We start from the raw sequence: 12,774 nt of genomic DNA, 5'->3' as shown, positions 1-12,774 counted from the left end.
GCCTGGGTGACAGAGCAAGACTCTGTCTCAAAGTAATAATAATAATAATATAATTACACTTTGTTTTCGTGTTTTGTTTATTGCTTCAAGTCCTTCAGCAAGGTCCCATTACTTTTAAAATAGAAAACGAAATTCTTAATGTGGCCTTGCTGTGTAACAATTCAGTGTCTTCTCATATCACCTCTTCTCCCTCTCCTTGACCTAGCCCTACCGGCTTCTTTCAGTCCTTGAGTACACCACACCCCCTGTTGCCTCTAGTTCTGTTTATACTATACCCTGGGATCTTCCCCTTTCACCCATATAATTACTATTCAGTATTTAGAGCTCAGTTAAAAAAAATACTTTTTCAAGAAATTACCTCTAAATTTGAACTAAATCATATCAGAAGGCTATGTATTTTCATAGCAACCTTAATTTGCCTCTCAGAGCACATATTATAGTTAAAATTATACATTTGTATGATTGTTTTATGTTTCTCTGAAATTAGCCTGTGTGCTCCACGTGAGCAAGTATTTGCTCATTTTTTGGCCATTATTTCTCTAGATCTTCTCAAGGTGATGCTGTTACTCCCATTTTAAATATCGGTTGAAAGGTGGAAGAAATGACAGTAATGTTCCAATAGCCCAGTTGAAAGCACTTAGTGCTATCTTTAAGAGTCCATTTTTCATACATTTTCCACTGACACTATAGATATTTGTGTGTATCTCTCTCTTCTTCACTAGGCTATAATGAGCTCTGTGAAGATGGGATCCACGTCGTATTTATCTGTACATCCTTCATAGTACCCAGCAGACTGTTTTGTACACAGAAGGTGCTCAAGAATTGGTTTATCTGAAAACTGGAAGTCTATCTTTAAATGGCGTATTTCACGGAGGGTCCAGAGTTAAGGTACATGAGGACGTAATGATAACATTGCTCAACTGGTAGTTAAACAACTTTGGATCAAGATTCTCTCCAAAAGGCATCAAGCCTGTGATCCTGCATAAATTACAGAAACATTCTCCATCTCAGTTTAATAGTAAGAAGGCACTGGTCTTAGCTAACTGTGTGTCAGATCACACATGAGGAACCCCTTCAGCAGCTCTGTAAGGAATTATTCAATATCTCGATTTTGCAAAAGAAAGAAAATGAAGATTAAGTAAATTTCGTAAGGTCACCTATCAGGTAAGACAGACAGTATCAGAATTCTGCTGGTATCTGCAGCTCTTTTTTTTTTTCTTTTTTTGAGACAGAGCTTAGCTCTTGTCTCCCAGGCTGGAGTACAGTGTCGCAATCTAGGCTCACGGCAACCTCTGTCTCCCAGGTTCAAGTGATTCTCCTGCCTCAGCCTCCTGAGTAGCTGGGATTACAGGCATCAGCCACCACACCTGGCTAATTTTTGTACTTTTAGTAGAGACGGGGTTTTGCCATGTTGGCCAGGCTTGTCTCAAACTCATACCCTTGGGTGATCCACCTGCCGTGGCCTCCCAAGTGCTGGGATTACAGGCATGAGCCACTGTGCCCGGCCTCTCCAGCTCTTAAAATGTAAAAATAGCAACTTTTTACTACATTGGATGACTTGTTTGTAATTTTAAAAAGAGTTAAACCTTACTCTAATGTAATTTTGGTTCTGAAATGTTTTGTCTCTATGACCTAAACAAAATGACTTTTAACAAGAAATGATTTAAGTGTACAATATATGTATTGATATATTACATGAACATAGATAATAATTGCTCATATATGAGCAGTTTCATACTTATAAAAAGGTTTGGGGGAAAATAACTTGCTTTGTATTTTATTTTCTTATAGAAACAATGATAAAACAACCAATTCCATGTCTGAAAAGTGATGTGATATAACATTTTAAAACACTCACTGTAAATGTCAAAGGCAGTGTGAAAATAAATGCTTTATAAGCCCCCAACCATGTCTAAAATTGAAAGTTTCAACAATCTAGCACAGAGTCACATGATTTAATGTCTATTCTCAAGAAACCTAAATCAGGTCAAAATTATTTATTATAAATTATATTTAGTGATTAAGTACATTCTGGGGGAGTTAAAAGCCTAAGGAAAACCACAAAAGCACTTCTCATCTCTTCACTAATGACCTAAAAGGCACTGTTTGAAATGGCTGTTTCACCATCCACAAAATAACTTTTTAAAAGCGCCTTTTTAAAATGGCCTATCTATCAGGTTTAATTGTGCAATGCTCTAAATTCTCTCCTAATAACATCGACCACACAAAATAAATGTCCTAAAGCTAACTTTAACAACCATTTATGGATTTTCCTACCCTCATAAATCTGTTACAAAGCAATTACTCAGCTATATTTTGTCTTATACTTACTTCAGTATTTTCTGCAGGTGTGTTTATACTGGCACATTATTTATCAAGTCCTGAGAGAAACAGTTTAAAAACAAATTAAAGTGCTCATGATATTTTAATCAGTTTTGCAAACTTTAGGTATACTACAAAATGTTAACTTCTAATTTATACAAAATATTTTTAAAAACTAAAATAAAAAGAATTGCTTTGTATTTTTAAATTACTAAAATAAGGCTCGAAGGACACCAGATGCTATGTAATTATCAAGTGTGACTACTCTAATGATGACCCTGATGTTTGGTATTCGCTAAAATGATTCACCAGTCTTAAAAACAGTGAATACGGTTCAGCCTAATTGATTCATGCTGTGCATATCTATCAAAATATTTAAAACCATAGTAAGCAAATAATAAAAAATATCCATACATATGGATGTACAAACAGTCACATTTTTAGTTATCTTGTTTAGTTTACCCAGGATTCATCATAAGGTAAAGGTGTCCTTCATGTAAACAGTCTGCAATTATTCTCTTTTAAAAAATAAAATACCTCGATCACTTAATGTACAAACAATTCTGGATAAAATACAAACTATTATGTGAATCAACTTAGAATTAATTTTTGATATTGAATGATACTAACTGACAAAATAATTCCAAGTCTTAAAATTATGTGAGGTTGTTAAAACGAACATTTTAAAAAATGCTACCTCTCAATGACAACAGCAAAAAAGTAATTTATTTCTCCAAATTTCATTCTCAGGCTGAGCAGTTGAGATTTGATATATCCATACAAGTCAATTACATTTTCCCCATTGACGCCATGATTTCAGAATGTTAGTTTGGTTACTAAAGACAGTTGCTCAGCTATACAACTGGGCAGCGACAAAACCTTACCCACTGTTATGTAGATGAATAAATCACAGTAAAACTCAGACCATAATGGAAGGCCTATGATGTGCTATTTACTAGTGAGGTGCTGTGTCATTATTTGTTGCTGAATCTTCTTATGTATCAATTATTTCTTGTACCTGAGTGCTCTACTCATTTCTTCAAATATTTGCCTGGTGTACACAATTGAGAGAGCATTTCAAATTCTCTGTAGGACGGCCATGAAGTGAATGCCTTTCTTTTGATTAACTTTTATGATTTCTATCTGTTTTTTTGAAATAACTGAAAGAAAACCAAAATCCTTTTTTGTGGATGAAAGAAATCTAAGAGAATCCCACACATTCAGCAATCATTAGGGTTACAATGGCTGTTTCTTTAAGCTATAGGTACACAAGAAGTTCTTTACTTTATTCCTCTAGGGAGAAACAAAACAAAACAGCAAAGAATCATAGGCCAAAAAGCTACTGGGTCTCAATCAAATGAAACAGCATTAACAAACCCAGCAGGAGTGGTGCTCAGCCTCCTATTTACACCACTGGATCAGAACAGTTAGGAGAGGGAGTTATTCTCACAAATCACTCTCTTGTTAAATTCTGTAGTGGGACTTCACTAAATCTCTTGGTTGATGGCATTCTACTTTCAGCCTGCCCACAAAGAACGGGCAATACTGATTCTTCAAAGGTTTCCATCACATCTTGTCTTTTTTGGTTTCCTTTTTACTATAAAATCTCTTTCCCCAACAGCCCCCCTAGTCTTCAGGTGAAAAATTTTAAATCCTTATTTTAACTACAAAATAAACAAGGAGGAGGAGGATGAGGAGGAGAAGGAGACGAAACACACACAAACCTCCACAGCACATCCCTTAAAGGTAGTATTTTGAATAAGACTCTTGAGGTTAGTATTAAGAGTATCCATACATACAAGCAGTGGTAAATATATATTACATTGAATAAGTGTATATATACATATTTGTATATCTATCCAATATATATGTTTAATATATATATTTACTACCATTTTACACATACATATATATAATCCTCCAACCCCTGAAGCACTGCTTCCTGTAGCACTAGTGACTTTAGGAGGCCTTTGTGGATTACTGCCATATGTCATTAAGAACCATTCCCCAAAGAATCAGTCTGCTGTGTCTTGTCAGGGTCTGGCAAAAACATCACACACATATCAAGGTTCTTCAAATTGTCAAATAAAGCTTTGGGGGGTCTCATAATATGTATTTCATCAAAATGTTGATGAACTCACAGTTTTCAACCAAGATCTTGGATTATACTAAACCTAAGTTGACTCTGCAAAAAGGTCCCTTGACACTATTAGTGTTGGCTTTGACTCAAATAACCACGTTAATGGTCAGAAACAATGCACTATTATATTGCCAGATTTTCTAAAATTAGCAACTTAAGGAAACTGTTCCAACAAATGATTTAAATGGAGTCTACATCAAATAAAGGATATTCAGAACTGAAGGACCCAGTTTTTCCTCTCAATATTTATTTTATGCCTAGTTATCATATAAGCTGCAAAAGTCCTATGAATCTTACACAAAGATCTCATGTGCTGATAGAAAGTTAAACAGTGAACTCTATTTATGGAAACCATAGATTTACAAAGCAGGTCTTCTTTCCTCCAGAGGTGTTTTTGAATGCAAGTTTTTAAAAGTTTATCCCCTACTGGCAATAAAGTCTACAGTAAGCTATATTGTTTCACTTTTACCTAAATTTTAATTTTACAATCTGAAATAATTATGTAATGGTTCATTAAGCACACATACACACACAAGTCTGGACAACATAGTGAGACTTCATCTTTCCAGAAAAAAAAAAAAAAAGAAATTAGACGGGCATGGTGGCATGCTTCTGTAGTCCCAGCTACTTGGGAGGCTGAAGGAAGAGGACTGCTTCAACCCAGGAGTTCAAGGCTGCAGTGAGCCATGACTGTGCTACTGCACTCCAACCTGGGTGACATAATGAGACCCTGTCTCAAAAAGACAGTCATACATTCGCATAGTATATTACATTAAGATTAGCATGTATCTTGATTATTTTCAAAGTTGCTAATTCACATGTTAGAAAATGATCAAATGCATATCTCTTTTTGTGGATTACGCCTTCTGATCCATTTTTTCCAGACTAAATTATATTGAAGTTATTTCTGAGTATAGTATATCTAAATTTGTTTATATTTAGTTAATTCAATTGTTCCAAAATATGGACTACTTGGAGCAGGCAGTGATGGGATTCAACGTTATTCATTCTATCGGGAAATTTAGCAACACTGAACATAGCAGGGAGGGATAATAATTACGTTAAAGTAAAATAATAACCAAAGTTCACATTAATCAGTTATCAAATATCAAATCTCTATGGACAAAATAACAATTAACAGCAAGTTGATGAATTTTTAATTTTGTTTTGGAAGAAGCTGAGAAAAACAATCATAAAAACTGTAACAACAATTGTATTTGCTTAAGCACCCCATAATCCACAACCCACTTTCTTGGGAACTTAATTATTTTATTCACTAGTTTATTTTCCTATTAGCTGACTGATATTTATATTACATGTACACTCATTTTTCAACAGACGAGAACTCTGAATCTCAGAGAAGTTAGACGATTTATCAAGGATTCAACAACCAGTGTGTATCAGGATGAGCACTTAATTCACTCACACAGAAAATGTCACAAGAACATCAAGGTTTCTGTGGTGGTTAATCCTACGTGTCCATTTGAGTGTAACGTGTTATATCTGGGAGTGTCTGTGACGGTGGTTCCAGAAGAGATTAGTATTTGATACCGTTAACGGAGTAAAGAAGACACGTCTTCACCAACATGGGCTGGCGTCATCCCATCCATTGAGGGTCCAGGTGGAAAAAAGGCAGACGAAAGGCAAATGTGCTCTCTTCTGGATCTGGGACACACATCTCCTGCTCCTGCAATGTCCGAATTTTGCTCTTGGACTGAATTACACCACCTGCTTTGCTAGTTCTTCACCTTGCAGATGGCAGATGGTGGGAATTCTTGATGCCTCACCAATGCTTATAATAAATCTCCTCTTATTATCTCTATAGATGCTACTGAGTGTGTTTCTCTGGAGGACCCTAACTAAAACAGATGCCTCTGAGACTGCAGTAAACAATGAGACTAATAAAGCAAGGTAAGCAAAGTATGTGCCTAAGGAACTCATAGCCAAGCAGTTCAGACGTTGAAATACCCTTCAGATGGGTAGGTGAATGGGAAATACCTAACTCTCACTCGGATGGCGAGTGTCTGAAAAGCTTGCTGGAGGATGCTTATGTGAACCACGTCCAAGAATAGGAGTAACTAGTGCGTAGAAGATGGGGCAGGTGGGGCTGGGGCATTTTAGACCAAGGAGCCAACATAACAAAAAGCCCAGAGCTAAGCTACATGGTGGCGTATACACGAAAAAAATATAGGAATATAGCATATTATACTAAAGTGAGTAGCAAGAAAGGAGGCTAGCATCATCAAAAGTATTTTGGATCTTACCCTGGAGAGCTGGGAACCATGGAAGTCCATGGAAGTCATTTATGGAAGGAATTAATATAATTAGAACTGTGTTTTAGGTAGACAATCTTCTTAAAAATCTTTTTTAAATTATGTAAAAAATTTTTTAACACTGGGTCTCACTGTGTTGCTTAGGCTGGTCTCGAACTTCTGGGCTCAAGTAATTCTCCTATCCTGGCCTCCCAAAGTGCTGGGATTAAAGGCGTGAGCCATCGCACTCAGCCTTTTTAGGTAGATTAATCCGTTGTGTGAAGAATGGATTCTGTGAGACAAGGTGGAGGCAAGGAACCTGGTTAGAAGTTAATCGTTTCCCGGGGAGCTGATAAAGGCCTAAAACGGAGCAATGATAAGAAGGTAAGGGAGGCGGTGAGAGTTGAGAAATAGGTAAAAGGCAAAATAAGTAGGATTTTGTGATGACTGATTAAGAACAAGACACGGGAAAGTGGGAGCATGAAGGATAAAGAGTCAAGCTGTCGACTGACTGTGTGTCGGCAGTTGCACTGCCAACATGTGAAGTAAAGAATATTGGGAGATTCAGCTTCTGATGTCTGGTCTGCTCTTACTTTCCCTTCCTCACTGTTACATTCTGTGAACAAATGCTTACAGACTGGGTTAGCAGACAAACCTCTGACAGCTGCTTCTTGTTTTACTGAAAGTTATAATTACTCTTCAGCTCTGAGTTCAGTGGGACAGTAAATAGGGGTCAATCATAAACTGCAGCGTCCTAGATATTTCACCAAAGTTTCTTTTTTGAAGCATGTAGTTTACTAGCACCAAGGAGAGAGGCTCTAGGAAACATCCCATTAGTAGCAATTAAGTCAGGCAAAAGACAGCACGGGTCTTTTTTTCTGTCTTTGTGTCTCCTTTGTTGCATGTCAATCTCCTACTTTAAGGCTCAGACTCCCAGAAGCTGTCACTGGCTCATCAGTCCTAACGAGAAAGTGTTACGCTTCTTCACTGCACAGTTGGCATTAATACTTAGGGGAAGCATCAGACAAAACAACAATTCTGCAGAATACAATAGAATGCACATTCTTTTGATGTTTTAACATTCCTGTTGTATGTCAGCAATACATTTAAAGAAACAGCAACATAATTCGTGATACTGTATTTTATAGTTAAAAAAACAGCTGATAAAGTTGAGAGACTAGAGTGAATTCACATCAAGAGAAGAAAAAGGGACAAGCTCTTATGAGAGAAGAACTAGGATTTCACAGAAATCCCATTCATCTGGTAACACAGCATCATCGGGTTTGGCAATGTTTGGCACCTGCCTTTTCTTTGAACAGAGCTTCAAAAATTGACCCGTCCCTGTGAGAAGCCTGGAGAGGAGTATAGTGGGGTGTGAACTGAGACCTAAACGTATTGCTTCCTGTGACTGGCTGGCCCTACACTCAGGCCTCAAGAGAAATGAGAAGACTAAGTGTCTTTTAGTTCCTGCTGTGAGAGAGACAAACAAAAATGGGATTGGATTTTCTTCTATTTCAACTCAGGGAGATAAAAGGTGATGGCTTGGGAAATGGTTGGTGTATGGAAGTCTGTTTTCGGGCCGTTTTCAGCTCGGTTTCCTGTGACTGATGGGACACTGCGATGGGAACATGATCACTCTGGTGATAGAGAGTCACAAACGTACTTTAGAAATGAAATTGTGACAGTAAGAAGAGCTGCTTTATCTGTGAAGTTACAAAAGGAGTGGAAAGATTAATAATGCCATCTACTTTGCCCTGTTTAAGCAATGAGTATCACTGGAGCAAGGAATCGTAAGAAATCTTAGAGGCTGAGGACAAACTCAGAAACAGGAGAAACTCAAACTTTAAACTATGTGGCTTTATCGCTTATCTTTCTTTTGGAATAGCACTCCTCAAAAATGGAATAATTTAAAAAGCCACCAACATGATTGTCATTGAAAGTAAAGTTATAAATTTTATAGGGTTTATTATTAATAATTCAATAAATACAATTTTTTTCATTTTTAAGTATTTTGAAGCTGTATTCACCAGGCTTTTCTTAACGTCTACTTTGAATAAAGAGCAAAGCATTTGCTTTTCTTTTTAAATTAATCATTTTAGTTCAAAAATAAAAATAATAATTTCATTTGACAATCATCTGATTCTAAGAAGAACCTGAAGGCCCACCTGGTAAGCATCTAATAAATACATAATAGATTTAGATTAAGATAGCAAAATAATATGACAACAAACCTGCAACCATTCTTGAATACCAAGGGGAGGCATACATTTTAGCAGTTTCAATGACACCCTGTTTAAAAAGTGGCAGGGTGCCTCTATGCATCTATTTTGCTCTGCTTATTGCTCTTCTTAGATTTTACCTTTTATAGGTATGTCACAGCCTTTAAAATTGTTATAAACACTGTAGTATATATCTTTTTGTCTTAAAAGTGGAGCCATTATGCAACATGAAATACCACTTCAGTGAATAATTCATTCCTACTGGAGCAAGGAATCGTAAGAAATCTTAGAGGCTGAGGACAAACTCAGAAACAGGAGAAACTCAAACTTTAAACTATGTGGCTTTATCGCTTATCTTTCTTTTGGAATAGCACTCCTCAAAAATGGAATAATTTAAAAAGCCACCAACATGATTGTCATTGAAAGTAAAGTTATAAATTTTATAGGGTTTATTATTAATAATTCAATAAATACAATTTTTTTCATTTTTAAGTATTTTGAAGCTGTATTCACCAGGCTTTTCTTAACGTCTACTTTGAATAAAGAGCAAAGCATTTGCTTTTCTTTTTAAATTAATCATTTTAGTTCAAAAATAAAAATAATAATTTCATTTGACAATCATCTGATTCTAAGAAGAACCTGAAGGCCCACCTGGTAAGCATCTAATAATACATAATAGATTTAGATTAAGATAGCAAAATAATATGACAACAAACCTGCAACCATTCTTGAATACCAAGGGGAGGCATACATTTTAGCAGTTTCAATGACACCCTGTTTAAAAAGTGGCAGGGTGCCTCTATGCATCTATTTTGCTCTGCTTATTGCTCTTCTTAGATTTTACCTTTTATAGGTATGTCACAGCCTTTAAAATTGTTATAAACACTGTAGTATATATCTTTTTGTCTTAAAAGGTGGAGCCATTATGCAACATGAAATACCACTTCAGTGAATAATTCATTCCTACCAAGATGGAGCCAGCAATCCTAACACTTGCCAAATTGAGATGCTACAGTTCAATTAGAACAATGTAATACATCAAAATAGAGGTGATATGTCTTTAAAAAGATGCTTGATTTTGTTTGTGTATTTTAGGTTCACAAAAAGATTTCTTGAAAAGAAAGGTATGTAGCTCTTATACCTATGGAGGGGAAATGGGGACGCAGACAAACACTAAGTATAGATGTAACAACACTGATGGTTAACATTTATAGGTAATGAAGCTTTGCTTAGTTTAGAAAATGATGTGATGTGAGGTTCAGGTTTACTGAATTTTCTGGCTAACTAAAAGTTAAGCAGAAACACTTTTCTGTTGTAATTACCCCAAACAGCATTGTTTCACCATTTTGTATTGGTCAGATAATGAACAGTAATTATTCTTCTATAGGTCATTACTGCTGAGCCTTTGGGTCTCATTCTGACAATGAGTTTTGACAATGTACCAATATTGGTATACCATAAATACCAATACACAAGTTAAAGGGATCAGGATATTCTTTTTATTGCCTAAATACTTACAGAGCCCTGGAAAAATATATTTTTAGCCCAAACTTCCTAATATCACCAAAATTTTATTACAGTTTGCCTCTTTCCTAAGTCAAATAAAACCTGCATTACTAAGTAATCAATATCTTATTTGATTCAATATTTTAAGTTGACTTTGGCATTCCACTGGCCAGGAACAAGTAATCCCACAAATGTCACTCCAGATGTGATGCAGGTTTTAGTGATGCAACTACTTTCTATTAACAGGGTGCAACCTCATATTTCATCCATGTTTTGGAATGATCATTAAGGAGATAAAGACGTTTTTGAGGATATTTGCTCATGGATAATCTTACTAGTCCCTGTATGAATTGTGAGGAAGCACCATTATTTTACAAGGAGAAACTGAGGTACTGAGAATCTAAAAAATTAGAAAACAGTCACTCTTAGAGATAATGGAATGGAAATTGTGATAAAAAACGCTTGGCTGAATGTTCTTCCATAACAATAACACTCCAATGCACATGTAATGCCATCTTTTTGATTAATTTTTCTTCCAAAATGGTCATAAATTTCAATAATTTATCTACTTATTTTGCAAAACTTCAATACATATCTAGGTCTAGCTTCACTGGCACTAGCAAAATCCAACACATTTACTACAATGGCCCATAAGGATTTTTATTTTTGTTTTATTTTTAGAGGCAGGGTCTCACTCTGTCAACCAGGTTGGAGTGCAATGATGGGGTTCACAGCTCACTGCAACCTCCCACCCTTGGACTCAAGCTGTCCTCCTGCCGCAGCCTCCCAAGTCGCTGGGACTACAGGTGCACGCCAACATGCACGATTGATTTTAAAGTTATTTTTTGTTGAGATGGAGTCACGAACTCCTGGCCTCAAGCATTCCTCCTGCCTCAACCTTCCAACAAAGGTTTTAAAAAATGAAAATGTAATGCTTTATATTTGAGAAATGTCTTTAATAATGTGTTACATAATAAATTGCCATGACAGTGTTAGTACTTCAGATTCTTCATTTGCAACAGAAAAGTCACTTATCTAGAATTATCTAAAGCTACTATTTTTCTTGCCAGATAATAATTATTGAAATTAAGCAATAAAGCTATCAATAATAACACTTGTAAGTATAATGCTCTTTACTTACAAAACATTTACTGTGTAACAGATAATATGTTAAATATCCTTATACAAAGGTTGGTATTACTCTGTCCATTTTACATATGGGTCAACTGAGTCTCAGGAAATTTATGTAAACTCTTCTACGTTACATAGCAGTAAATGACAGAATCATGATTCAACTAAATTCTGTCTGATTCCAATGTCCATTCTCTGAGCTATACCATTGTCTCTAACATCACTTCTTCTACCTCTGTAAGTCTCAAATTATAAAGACATTTTTTAAAAGTCTTCTATTCTTTCTGTCAGTTCATCAAGTAACTCCTCATTCCTGAGGTTTGTGAAGTTGCTTGTTTAAAAATAAAAAGAAATTTCTGTGCTCCAACCCAGATCTCCTAAATTGGATTTTCTATAGGCCATGCCTGATAATCTGTATAAAATTAACTTCAGGTAAGTTTAAGGAACAGTGTCTAGCCCTAGATTTTACTCTGTTCCCTTTTCACCTCCATTCCTTTTAAAAATACATTTCATTGTATATATTTAAGGTATACAACATGACATTATGAGATACAGACAGACAGTAAAACAATTACTGTGCTTTTGCAAACACAGGTCATAAGGCAGCATCATTCATAAATGGTAATCTCTTCAATTTTGATCAAATGGAGCATACTGTTGGCACTCAGAATCAAAGCCACCGGAAGCTGCTTGACTTTTCCCTAGGATGTCCCTGTGCTATTTCTTTTCTTTTCTTTTCTTTTCTTTTTTTCTGGAGACAGAGTTTCGCTCTTATTGCCCAAGCTAGAGTGCAATGGTGCAATCTCAGCTCGCTGCAATCTCCACCTCCCAGGTTCAAGCGATTCTCCTGCCTCAGTCTCCAGAGTAGCTGAGATTACAGCTGCATGCCACCATGCCCAGCTAATTTTTTGTATTTTTAGTTAAAACAGGGTTTTACCATGTTAGCCAGACTGGTCTCGAACTCCTTACCTCAGGTGATCTGCCTGCCTTGGCCTCCCATAGTGCTGAGATTACAGGTGTGAGACACAGTGCCCGGCCCCCTGTGCTCTTTCAACTATTCAAGCAGAAGTTTGAAACGCATATTCACATTTCAAATTTTAGTAAGAATGTATTAGATAAAGTGCCTACTACATGTCCAGTGCCATGAAAGAACCGTGGTGAGTACAGAAGTAGAAAAGTCATGGAAACCCCTAGAGTCAAGAGA

At 36.2% G+C, this 12,774-nt stretch overlaps 1 protein-coding gene across 5 annotated transcripts in view; it reads right to left on the bottom strand.

Annotated features, from left to right (window-relative positions):
- Positions 1 to 12,774, bottom strand: part of ROBO1 (roundabout guidance receptor 1) — a 420,921-nt gene that overhangs the window by 99,094 nt on the left and 309,053 nt on the right. The window lies entirely within an intron of this gene.

Source organism: Trachypithecus francoisi, unplaced genomic scaffold (assembly GCF_009764315.1).
Source record: "Trachypithecus francoisi isolate TF-2019V2 unplaced genomic scaffold, Tfra_2.0 Lachesis_group0, whole genome shotgun sequence".
Lineage (NCBI taxonomy): Eukaryota > Metazoa > Chordata > Mammalia > Primates > Cercopithecidae > Trachypithecus > Trachypithecus francoisi.
The sequence above is the reverse complement of the archived record's forward strand: the minus strand, read 5'-3'. Positions and strand labels throughout refer to the sequence as shown.